Source organism: Podarcis vaucheri, assembly GCF_965113315.1.
Source record: "Podarcis vaucheri genome assembly, chromosome: 4".
NCBI lineage: Eukaryota > Metazoa > Chordata > Lepidosauria > Squamata > Lacertidae > Podarcis > Podarcis vaucheri.
In genome coordinates, this window is record NC_138762.1 from 37,055,568 (window position 1) to 37,068,411 (window position 12,844).

General features: G+C 42.0%; 1 protein-coding gene across 1 annotated transcript in view; it reads right to left on the reverse strand.

The window, feature by feature from the left end:
• RPL24 (ribosomal protein L24) overlaps positions 1-12,844 on the reverse strand; it is a gene marked incomplete at its 5' end in the record, with an annotated part of 401,376 nt that overhangs the window by 346,152 nt on the left and 42,380 nt on the right. The window lies entirely within an intron of this gene.

Here is a 12,844-nt window from a genome sequence, read left to right on the forward strand (position 1 = left end):
AAGGTTGGTGTGCTGATTACAGAGATAAGAGGAATTCTGAACACTTGAAAATGCTACACAAATAGTAGGGCTATACACAACCTCTTAATCTGATTTGGGGATCAATCTAGCACTTGAAAGTGGCCCCAATTTGATCAAGGATGACCTGGGCCAACCTGACCTGGATCCAGGTAGCCTGCAGGCATAATCTTCTGTCCTTTCTCCTTGCCGCTGGCTGCATCCCTTTTCGACAGCTCTAGATGACTGCAGGTGGACCTGATCCAACCCAAGGAGATCTACATGCTCTAGCTGAATCTTGGGTTGACCTGAATCACACCAATTTACTTCAGGATCCAGAATTTGGCTGATACCGATGCACACAATACTAAATAATGATCACCTGGAGTAAGATATATTTATGATTTGCCAGTTGTGCCTTGCTAATTTGAGACTGGGCTGTGCTACAATTGCCAGCTTTTGTTTGCATAGATTCTGGCACAGAAGGCTTAGTGTAGGGATAGATGCATCTGCCCACTTCAGGTTGTCTCAGTTTCTTATTTTTCCAGATTTTTTTCACATTTCTACATCACTTTGCTTTCTTTATTTTTTAAAGTCCTCATCAAAATTTATCAACAATTAGGCTAATATACGCATTGTTTATGCAATTTTCCTGATACAGTGCATTTCTCTATTTGTTTTTCATTAATATATGCATTTCAATTTATATTCCCTATTAATATAAACGGTTTTTGGCTGGAGAATAGCCACCACAAAATTCAGAGAGGTACAAATTTCAAAAGATAGCTGAGCTTTGGAAATGGATATTATATAGGTTTGTATGGCAAGGCAAACTGAGCCAATTCTCCCCCATCCCATCCATAAAATCGTGTACCTAAAGGATATGGTTCTGTTTTGTTTACTTTAAATAAATCTAAAGGCAAAATGCCTCTAAGGTTTTCTTTCTCCTCTGAGAAGAGACCTCTAGAAAACAGACATTTCCATATTGTTCCATGCTGTTTAGAGGACTGCCCTTAATATGGTCTCTAGGCTGGTTATCTGTTTGAATAACAGAACCCCTTCAGGTTAGCTGCCTGTAGATTAAAACCAGAGCTACAAAACTGCAAATAGCATTTACATATAAAACATAGTCTTGTGAAATATTACACCAGTCTCATGCTGGTTTCCTAAAACTCCAAGGAAGATAAGGAAGAGACCCAGATGACAGACATTCTCTAGAGCTCATCCACTAAAAATGCAGTAAAAATATACCCAACTCCATTATAAAATACCCTAGCGTAGACATGTAAGAGAAGACAGATGTGAAACACTAGTGGAAACTGCTCAGCAGGATTTCCCCTCCCCCCTCCCCGGTTCAACATCCTGTATGATTTTGGCAACTGATGAAGAGAGTGAAATTCTGCCTCCATCAGTTAACATTGTGGCTACTCCTAAACACTCATTCATTGGTGAGGGAAGATGGAGGGAAGGCAAGCTTTCCTCTTTTGCTAAGTCGTGGGGTGTTTGGCTTGCCTCTGATTTGCAAGAAAAAAGTCACGTGACTCTATGTTGACACTCACCCCACTCATTCCCACTGCAGTTGGGTGAATTTATTCTCAGAACCCAGGATTTATCCGATGAGTTAAGACAACAAAAATTGAAAAGTTTTTAAAGTGGCAATTTCGCAACAACTCTTAATGTCTTCAAAAGGTGGAAAATAGTACTTTTACAAAGTACACTGTACTCCGCAAACACACTGGTTGTTCCCCCGTGAAGAGCGTGGGAAGGAGCAACGTCATTACTTAGAATCCGTCTACGTCTTGGGGTGGGAGGGGAAGAGATGTAGTATACACAATCTAAATCTCATACTGAGCATCAGAAAATTCATTTCTCCCCTTCCAATAGAGATGTGACGATATTTAATAGCATCGGTGGATACGAAGCAACATTATCTACTAATGCCTCTTAAAGCCAGCCAATTTTATTTATATACTTTATGGGATAGATGCCTATTCCTTGGATTTATGGCAAACATTTGATCTAAAAGTAGTTGTACGCCTGACAACAAAAGTGATAAAGAAAGTGATAAAGAAGCAGTGGAGGGAAATGAAAATTGATAGGGAGGGAGAGCGATGAGCAGCAAAAGAGTCATTATAGTCAAGCCATGGTCTAGGAGGTGGGAAAGATGGAGAGATGAGATGGTTGCAGCAATCTGGGTACCACTTGCTCAACCGGCTGTGAACATCCTGCCGGCTTTATTGACTGCCACATTTGTCGCAAATGTCACTGTAGTTTTAGTAAAGCATCCTGCACTTCAGTCTTTTTATTAGGAATGTTTGATCTTTTCATGGCATCCCCAATGGTGGGGGGGGGGGGAGGGGAAACAGAATGTTCAATGCATATGAAGCAACGTAACGTCCTAATTGATAATCTAAAATAAGGCTGATGCCAAGTTTTAATTGAAGCAGCATCTGCTGATTTATATTAAACAGAGAAAAGCTACAACGGGGACCATGTTTATCTAAACAGATTTGGACTGAGGGCATGGTATTCATTTCAGATAAATGGGGTCAACCCTATTGAATGAAATCCAGGGGAGAAGCAGTATTGTTCATTATTTGATTCCAAAATAAATGCATAGGAGGCATTTGGGTTAGGGAGAGGGATTTTAAAATTCATTATAAAATAGGCAAAAATCAATCATTAAACCAACAGTCAACTGATATTATTTATCAATTTGTAAAATATATATAACAGAGTCAGATATGATTAAGCTTTCCAGGACAGACAGGTATATAACCAACAGCCAGTTCTTTGAAGATAAAAAAGTACGAGAAATAGCAGCCAGATTTCCTACAGCCTGCAGCAGGGCACTCTTGTATTCTAGATAACTCCAAAGATGGATCTAGGGGAGCATGACTGGTTCGGTATGACTGGGTGAGGAGCTTCTGGGGCACTGCAACTGGCCCTGCAACTATGGCATCCAATGGAAGGCGAGAGGCGGGAGGGATTTTGGCATTGCACAGGGTGCCACTGAAGTTTGAAGTGCCAGGGTCTGTCACTGATAACTCTTAAAGGTTCTGAGAGCAACTCAAGAGGGAAGTGGTTGATGTTTGGTCTCTGCCCCTGTTATAGATACTCTTTGCAATAAGCAGATTTTAGACTCAATTATACAGAAGATAACTGTAGATTTTACAGCAGGGGTAGTCATTGTGGTGTTCTAAAGATGTGGCTGGACAAGACCCCCCCCCCAGCAGCTCAAGCCAGCAAGGGATGCTGGGAGTTGCAGTGCAACAGCATCTGAAATGCACTACAATGACAATTCTCTCTTTTCACCCTGGTGAAATGTTGTTGTTGTTGATGATGATAATGATAATAATAATAATAATAATAATAATAATAATAATAATAATAATAATAATAATGTGAGATAAATGAGATGAGGGGAAAGTGAAAGACTAGGTATAATGCAAGATGCATATTAACTGGTAGCCTATTCTAGCTTCTTCTGAATATTTGCATGCTACCATGAGGACTAGAATTCTGTTGCTACTGAAAGTTGGAAGTGCAAAGTTGCTGAATATACTATCATTTCATACTTTGAACAGATTCCTTTGCTCATGAATAATTTTGTGAGAGCTAATAAGACACAGGTGGAGCTGAGTAAAGAAAATCTATTTCTTCAATATACATAAAAAATAACCTGTCATTCTCAGAAGTGACAGATTTGAATTCTGACAGGCTGCTGTCAGGAGAGCAGAGAAATCCCTATACTTGTTGTGGAAATGACACATTTGAATATTTTCAACCCATAAATATTTTAGGTAGCTTTTAACCCATGCCCAACAACAACAAAATATTATAAAAATGAATCATCTTTTTTAAAAAAAGAATGTTAGCCAACTCCAAGTAGAAACAGCTACAGGTGTTTTGTTTTGTTTTGAAGAACAACTCAGCAAAATAAAATTCCGGTTTATTGTTGGACAGTTACAATTGATGCTAACTTTGTTTCCTCTTTGACAAAATATGAGGAGCCAGGTGGAGCAGGCAAAAATGAACTGCGCCAGCCTAGTAGTGCTTTGTTAATATCCCTTGGCTGTCCATGAAAAACAAACGTTTTATATACAATCCACCCACCTGCCCTGCACTTCTGCGAGAGATTGCAAATTCCAGGGCAGCTTTTCAAGACCAATCTTTTCAAGCAGGAGTTCCAAAGATACGTTAAGGAGTTTTGTGACATCTGATTATTTAGAATACACAGGTTTGTGATTCAAACCCTCCACAGTGGATTTTAGGGCAGGACATAGACCCTAAATAGGCAGGGCTGGTGCAACTGGACTGTGTTTTTCCTTTCCCCCTTCCTGGAAAAAATATGTGATGTCATCCTGCTGCTACTGCCTCATCCCCACTTCACTTCATTGGGTGGAGGCAGCAGGGATAGGCGTAACACAATAACATCTCCTCTTGCATTGAGATACACTTGATATAACCAGGAAGAGAGAAGAGAGGCAATGAGAGGGCATCTCTGTGGGTCTTGCAAATCTGTTTCCCACTTTCGAGAAACACCAGCTTACCAGAAAAAAAGAAGAATATTTTTAAGTTGCCAACACTGCACTGCATCCTTTAACTGCTTGGAGGGGAGCAGTAAGCACACACTCCTCCACCGAGCAGTTAAAAGATGCAGAGGGAGGAACAAACTGTATCAGTGCAGCCGATGCAGTTTTTTTCTCCCTCTGCGCAGTATGAGGGCAGAGTGGGATGGCGATTTCACTCAGCGATATATCGCTTGTGAAACCACCAGTTCTCCAGAGTCCCTCCGCTGGAGGAAGTCGCTAGCAGAGGGACTCAGGAGTGGTGGCGGTTTCACTAGCGATATACCACTGAGTGAAGCTGACATTGCTGTCTGCTCCTCATACTGGTCCTGGGCGATATCAATACAGTGGTACCTACGCTTCAGGTTACATACGCTTCAGGTTACAGACTCCGCTAACCCAGAAATAGTGCTTCAGGTTAAGAACTTTGCTTCAGGATGAGAACAGAAATTGTGCTCCGGTGGTGCGGCAGCAGCAGGAGGCCCCATTAACTAAAGTGGTGCTCAAGGTTAAGAACAGTTTCAGGTTAAGTACGGACCTCCGGAACGAATTAAGTACTTAACCCGAGGTACCACTGTATATCACCTACACTGCACCCAAGCCTTAAGAAAATGAACAGATAGTATTATCTCTGACTTCTCAGCCAAGTATTTAAATAATTTCTTTAAGATGGCTAGGTATATTTATACACTAACAAAATTATTTTCTAGTCTGCTGGTAACCCTTTGAGTCATTCCAAAATCCATTTAAAAACTGCATTAATATCTCCAATTACAGCTGGCTGCAGTGCACTTGACCCAGGTTAGAAGTGCCACTAAGCTAAATTGATGGAATCAAAAACTTTCTGCAGCAGTCTTATATTTTGCCTTGAAAGTGAACACAGGAGACAAGCAGCCAGCAGATGGGGGCAAGTCACTTTTGGGCAGAAGCTGATGCTCTTAACAGTTATCTTTGCAGGTGGCAAGCTTTCTCCTCTGATATTTTTAGCTCATTGGGTCCAGTTTATAAAATGGCCATATGGCTGTTTAAACCATTTACGGTAGATGAATGATGCTTACTAGGTGTGTTCCAGACAAACAATTTGACCCAGAGTTTAAGTGCACATGGGCTGAAATTCTATGCACACTCACCTGCAAGTCAGTCCCACATAGATGGATCATGGACCAAAGGAATTGCTGAGAGATCTCTGTGACCTTGCTGACATAAGATTTTGCAGAGGATATCTTAACTCTCAAAGAAGGCACAGATCTCTGATCCCTGATTCCACGTCCTCCAATATTCTTCCACTTCCTCCCTTATTTTTTATTTCTGTAATATGAGTACTGTGAGTTCTGTGATACTCTGCTACACCCACTTTCTCTAGGCTTTGGATAGTTAGGGACATTTTTGTTGTTGTTACTCTATAGACTTAAAGTATGTGATTGTATTGAATGATATATTCTGCCTACATAAATGTGTGCCTAAAAGCAGCACACGTGGTACTTTTCACCATTCTTTCCGTGTAACAAACCAATCTATTTCTACGTGCTGGCATGGAAATTTCTTTATTAGGCATAAGGATTGAAGGTATACATGAATATTTTATGTCCTGGTCCTCTCAGTAGTGGGCAGTGGGTCTTGGCATGTAGTGGACAGGGATGCGGGTTTAGATATACACATCGTAACAATTCCTACAAAGGTTCTTTTGAACTTACCTGAGAGAAAATATGATGTGCAAAAGAAAAGCAAACAGCAGAAAACGAATCCCCAGTTCTTTTGCCAAAATCTCCAGTTAGACCATAGCCTTGGCATCTTCTGTTTCCCCCCCCCCAAAGCATTTAGTCCATGCCTGCTTTCGAATCACTCTGGACAACGTTACTGGAAGATTGCCTTATTTAAGTCTCTAAAATAAAGCAGGACTTTCCAACTGGCAGGAAAGCCAAGGGATGCTGCAGGCATAGCTGGGAGTTGGGATGGTGCATGGCCCAATGACTAGGCCACATCTACTGACAATTTGCCAGTGGTCAAAGCAGTCATAATAGCTGTTGGCCAGAAGTCACAATCCCAGAGCACCCCATTCCCTCAGAGCTCAGTGCTCCAGGCTGAGTCGAAGCTATTGCTATGACTCTGATTGGTTGTTACAGTCTTAAAGCAAGGTACACAGTCACTTGGGCTCCTCAGCACCGCCAGCTTAGTTTCCTTTTTTTTATATAAAATATTTATTAAAGTTTCAGAAAAAGGAATTACATAAAAACAAGAAATACAAAAGTAAAAGACAAAAATAAAAATACAAGAAAAATACAGAATAAAAAAGTAAGTACACTTACAGAAAAAAGGAAAAAAAATAAAAATAAAAAAAATCAATCTTTCCATATCTTACATTTATATCCTTGTTTCCCTGACCTCCTCATACCTCCCTTTTTTGTGTTCCAATTCAATTAATTAATTCAGCAATTTCTTTCCCTCCTTATTATCCTGATCTTTAATCTTAATATATTAATATATTGTAACATTATTTTTTTACCTATTTAGAGATCCAATTTTCCATATTCTTTTATATCATTACAGCTAGAAACCACTTAACTTCAATCAAACATCATTCTAACATTCATTAATTTTGCAATATTTCTGTAAATAATCTTTAAATTTCTTCCAATCTTCTTCCACTGACTCTTCTCCCTGGTCTCGGATTCTACCAGTCATTTCCGCCAATTCCATGTAGTCCATCACTTTCATCTGCCATTCTTCCAAAGTGGGTAGATCTTGTGTCTTCCAATACTTTGCGATGAGTATTCTTGCTGCTGTTGTAGCATACATAAAGAAAGTTCTGTCCTTTAACACCGACTGGCCGACTATGCCCAGGAGAAAGGCCTCTGGTTTCTTCAAGAAGGTATATTTAAATACCTTTTTCAGTTCATTATATATCATTTCCCAGAAGGCCTTAATCCTTGGGCACGTCCACCAAAGGTGAAAGAATGTACCTTCAGTTTCTTTACATTTCCAGCATTTATTATCGGGCAAATGATAGATTTTTTTCCTGAGCTGGTCACAGGGAAATAGTTTCAGCCATCTGTAGGCCATGCCATAATGAAGCCAATGTCATGATGTGGGCAAGTATGGCTTAATCATGCCATTTGACTGGAAGCAAGGAGTGCTTTACCTTTTTGTTTTGGAAGATGACCAGGAGAATGAGGCACACAGCTTTTTAAAAATGCATTTATCTTCAACTAGAATTCCAATGAAATGTTGAGAACTGATTTTGGTGCATTATCTCCCCATGTCATAAATCCTCATCCCTGCAATTTATGCTCTTGGTTTTAAACTGACAAATGATTCATATTAGCTGTGATTAAAAGTGAATGGTTTATAGATTTTCATACAGTTTTCCGGGGATTTGGTTACTAAAAACAACAAAATGTCAAAGCGTGGCATTTAATATTTGGGGTCAGAGGTGACATTTGAGCACTTGGGAACATGTTTATGAACAACCGGCTCTCAAACTCTTAGTATAAATAGTTCTAATAGCTGCATTAGTAGTGTGTGTCAATTCAGCTACCAGAAATACAGATTAATGGAAGGTGTTTAATGCTAAGTAACAAAACTTGCATCCATAACAAAAAGCCATAACTAAAACCTAATTCTTGAGTGACAAGTATACTAAATGGGACACTGTGTACCTTTTGTCGATAGTGGAGGGTTCTAATACCACTTTACGCGAACCCCCCGAAAAAACAAATCTTTGTATTGATGAGTTATTCAGGCAGTGAGACTTTGAAATGAGAGGAGGAAGGCAGTTTATAAATAATCCAATATTTATTTTACTCTGTATTTCCATATCCATTTTGGAGAACCACAAATTGCAGCTGTTCCTTGAGGCAGTTCATCTAGCCACTCAAGATGCCAATTTCTTTCTTAATGTTGTCTGATAAAATACAAAGTGAATCTCCCTCTCTCCTGCTCCCTCCTGCTAACACTGTTTCTCTCTCTGAAATATTTTCCTTAGAAAAATCCCAATACTGTAGCATATTGAGAAGCAAATGTTGTATAGCCAGGTTAGGCATTGTAGACCTTGACTATGACTAGGAAGAGAGCTTTAGCCATTCTGAAAATAAGAGTCATCAAGGGAGGGAAGGGGATTAAAGCTAAATATATAGAGAAAAGGTCTATACATTAACATATGTACCTACATGCACACACACACACACACACACACACACACACACACACACCCTGCACCAGAGACTCATACTTACATATTAACTGTGCAGCATGCAGCAGCCATCAATAGACAGAGAAGCTGTTTCTAATTCACAGAGTATGGCATGCTAATAAAGCTATTTTATCAAAATATTAATAAAAGGAGAAGTTTGCAAAATGCTGCAAGAAAATCCTTTCTGTATAAATGGGATTATGTGGCAATACAGCAAGTAATTTAGCCTCCCCCCAACTCTTCCTTTTCGTCTTTAGGTTGCTATGGGAGTTAAACCAAGGTTGTATACAGAAAAAGCAAATACTTGGAACAAGGTATTTTAGAGCACAATGACAATCAATTCTTTAACAGAAACCACCTTGTCCATGCTAAGAACAAAGAATTCAGATTATGCCACCCACCACAAAGTGAATGGTGGCATTTCCCATTCCTCCCTGCACATTTATGTACTTTCTTTGGAGTAATTCCTAGTGTTTAACAACATAGCTACATTTTTTTAAAAAAAAACCACAACAATGCAAAGATTATATTCCCATACAGTAAATCGATATTAATGACAGAAAGCAGGGGCATGTTTACAGACATTTTTTAAGAAATGTTTTGGAAAAAGGAAAATCCTAATGAAGGAAAAGCTCCCCAGATAGCTCAGTGAAGACTGTGTATGCTCAGGAGACACAGCATGCTGTCTGGCTACTGGGGTGGGGTGGGTTCAGCAGGAAAATGGAAGATGGGATGGAGTATCCAACTTCATGCTGTAACATTTTGATACAGATCTGACTTGATTGCATCCTAAATGCCCTGGAAATGGAATCTCACAAAGACTCCGCCAAGGAAAAAACTCTGCTGGTAGCTCTGTCTTCTGAGGGGGTAAATTGTCTAGGAGCAGATTGCCTACCAGAATCTTGTGAGGAAGCATTCTATCCTGTCAAGTATCCCTCACTGGCAGTGGATTTGCTCATGATTAAGGGTTTGCTCATGATTAAGGGGGACGCGGGTGGCGCTGTGGGCTAAAGCCTCAGCGCCTAGGGCTTGCCGATCGAAAGGTCGGCGGTTCGAATCCCCGCGGCGGGGTGCGCGCCCGCTGCTCGGTCCCAGCGCCTGCCAACCTAGCAGTTCGAAAGCACCCCCGGGGGCAAGTAGATAAATAGGTACCGCTTACCAGCGGGAAGGTAAACGGCGTTCCGTGTGCGGCTCTGGCTCGCCAGAGCAGCGTTGTCACGCTGGCCACGTGACCCGGAAGTGTCTCCGGACAGCGCTGGCCCCCGGCCTCTAGATGTGAGATGGGCGCACAAACCCCAGAGTCTGTCAAGACTGGCCCGTTCGGGCAGGGGTACCTTTACCTTTACCTTTAAGGGTTTGTGTTTTGACACATTAGGCCAGGGCACCAAATCCAGGTCATTCCTATGACCTTTGCGAGTTGGACTGCAAGTTGGAGGGGGGGAAGGACAGTTGCAAAGGGGCACAAGGGGAAAGAAATAAGGAAACCCATTATGGGCAAAGCTTTGAGGTCTAACTAGATGACACATTAAATAGCTTTGAAATGAAAACAGCAACTATGCTGGTGTGTGTCTCTCTGTGTGTAGCTGATTAGGATTTGAATTATATTGCACAGAAAAGTGGGTCGACTCATTCTTGCTCATTCTGACACCCCTGATGAAAATGGCCTCTTCCTCCCACAAGCTGCTATTAGCTCTGGGGAGAAGCCAGGAGGGAGGACGCAGTGGCATCACCGCTGTCGTGTGAGGGAGAGGGAAAGAACGCGCGTGCTGGCAATCCACACAGTGATTCCTGGACCGTCCATGGGCCGGATCCAGAAGACAATTGGGCCTAATCCAGCCCACGCACCTTAGTTTGCTGACCCATGATCTATTTAGCACTAACTAGCAACAACTCTTAATGGTTTCAGACTGTATAGTTTCTTAGCTGTAAAGCGTGTTCTCACTAAAAGAGAGCACGTGTTGCGGATGGGGCCGAACAAAACTCCACTTGGTTGCCAGGCAGTATTAGATTCAAGGGGCCTGGAGCAGATTGGAGGATGGTGTTACTGGGGTAAATTTGATGTTGCCAATTTAGGGGTGGGATCAGTGGTTATTTAAGCAAGGTCCACAGCTTTCTCTTTCTCTTTCGCTGTGGACATCGGATCTCCCGCCCGCCCTCCCTTGCTTGGGCTTGCGCCTTGACCTTGCTCTGCCTGTCATGGGGTCGTTCGCCTTGGTGCGGGGGCCCAGTAGGAATTTTTCCAATTGGCTGATTAGTGTGTGCCTTTTGGGTTTTGCCTACTGCTTAGCAAATCGTCACAACTTGTAAGGTTGGCGGTTAGGCATTGGTTAAATTGGTTGGTGGAGGGGTATGGATTGGCTGTGCCTGCCCCTCCAATGCTGCTGCTGCTGGGAATTCCGTTAAAGGAATTCTGGGGCTTACCATCCCTTCGTCCAAACCCTTGGAGCAGGGTGCGGGCCGTGTAAGTTCCCAAGGAACAAGCAGGGAATAGCTGAGGGTCTGTGTCGCAGTCCCAGCTGTCCCTGGTCTTGTTCCTCCACACGCTGACTCACGGGAGTCAGCGCTGTCCCCAAGGCGGGGGGGACAGATAGTCATAACCAATGCCTAAGCAACCACTCTCAATTTGTATGAAAATAAAGTTGTGGCCAAAAGTATGCCAAAAACCTTAAACAAAAATTATGTGTGATGTGTGAGTTATTGGGGTAGGGGTTTTGGGGGACCTCAGCACGCAACTGCGGATTCCAAGGATTGCATGTGACCCACCTGTTCTGTGGCTGTTGTATGGTTCTACTCACTCAGATCTAATGCTGCTTTGGCACACAGATTTTGTTGAAGCTCCTTCAATTTCACCCTTACATGTTTAATCCTTTGATGACAACATCCAGGGATGACTTTCACCAGGGAAAATATAATCACAAATCCAACACTACAGACAGAACTTTCATTTCACCTAATGCGGGAGAAGTTAATATGTTCAACTTTGGAACGTAAGCCTTTTTTTCAGTTGACATATAGGGAGAATAAATACAGGTGGGAAGGTCAGATCGTGGTGAGGCTTTACTTTGACCTATGCATTTTCCTTTTAAGATATGAAAAGGTTGTACAAATGTGCACCATGTGATTTGAAACTCTGTAAAAGCCATGTCTGTGATTGTCTATATACACATCCTATGTGAAGAAGAAGAAGAAGAAGAAGAAGAAGAAGAGGAGGAGGAGGAGGAGGAGGAGGAGGAGGAGGAGGAGGAGTTTGGACTTGATATCCTGCCTTTCACTCCCCTTAAGAAGTCTCAAAGTGGCTAACAATCTCCTTTCCCTTCCTCCCCCACAACAAACATTCTGTGAGGTGAGTGGGGCTGAGAGACTTCAAAGAAGTGTGACTAGCCCAAGGTCAACCAGCAGCTGCATGTGGAGGAGCGGGGAAGCGAACCTGGTTCACCAGTCCTTAACCACTACGCCACGCTGGCTCTCATTCCATCCCATAGGATCATTTTAAAGCTTTAAATTAAGGCCTGTGGGTTGGAGTGGGTGGACCCTATCACTGCACAATGTGCTTCCCCCCACCAGTGTGTTCACTGTCCTCATGTTTAATCTGAAAACTGGTACTGGGTGTTGAGTAATCTAGTGGGATATATGTATATGTAAATCAGCACTCAGCACTAAAGAGGTAGTGTGGAAGCTCTAAGAAAAATTTGAGCCTCTTATTAGTAGTTCAGCATCTGAGAAATGGGAGGACCTCTCATATACTATTAGGCAAATGTTAATAGAGTGGCTTCCTCAATTAGCAAGAAACTCACGTATTTATTTTATTTTATTGCTGCTTTCTGCTTTTAATAATCCAACTCCAGGCTGCTTTGCATGTGCTTTTCTTTTAGCACTCACTGGTCTTTTGGGCAATGCGACTAGTGCTTTGCCACTCACTAGTGGATGCAGTGATGGATGCAGCAAATCCCTGACTTTGGTATAAGGTTTAAAAGAGCGATTTGACGTTGCAGCTGCAGCAAAGGACCAAAATAGATATAAGAGCAGCCGGAGGGCCATGTACTTAAACCGAGATCTGCCCCACTCATGGAGACAGAGAGTGGGAATC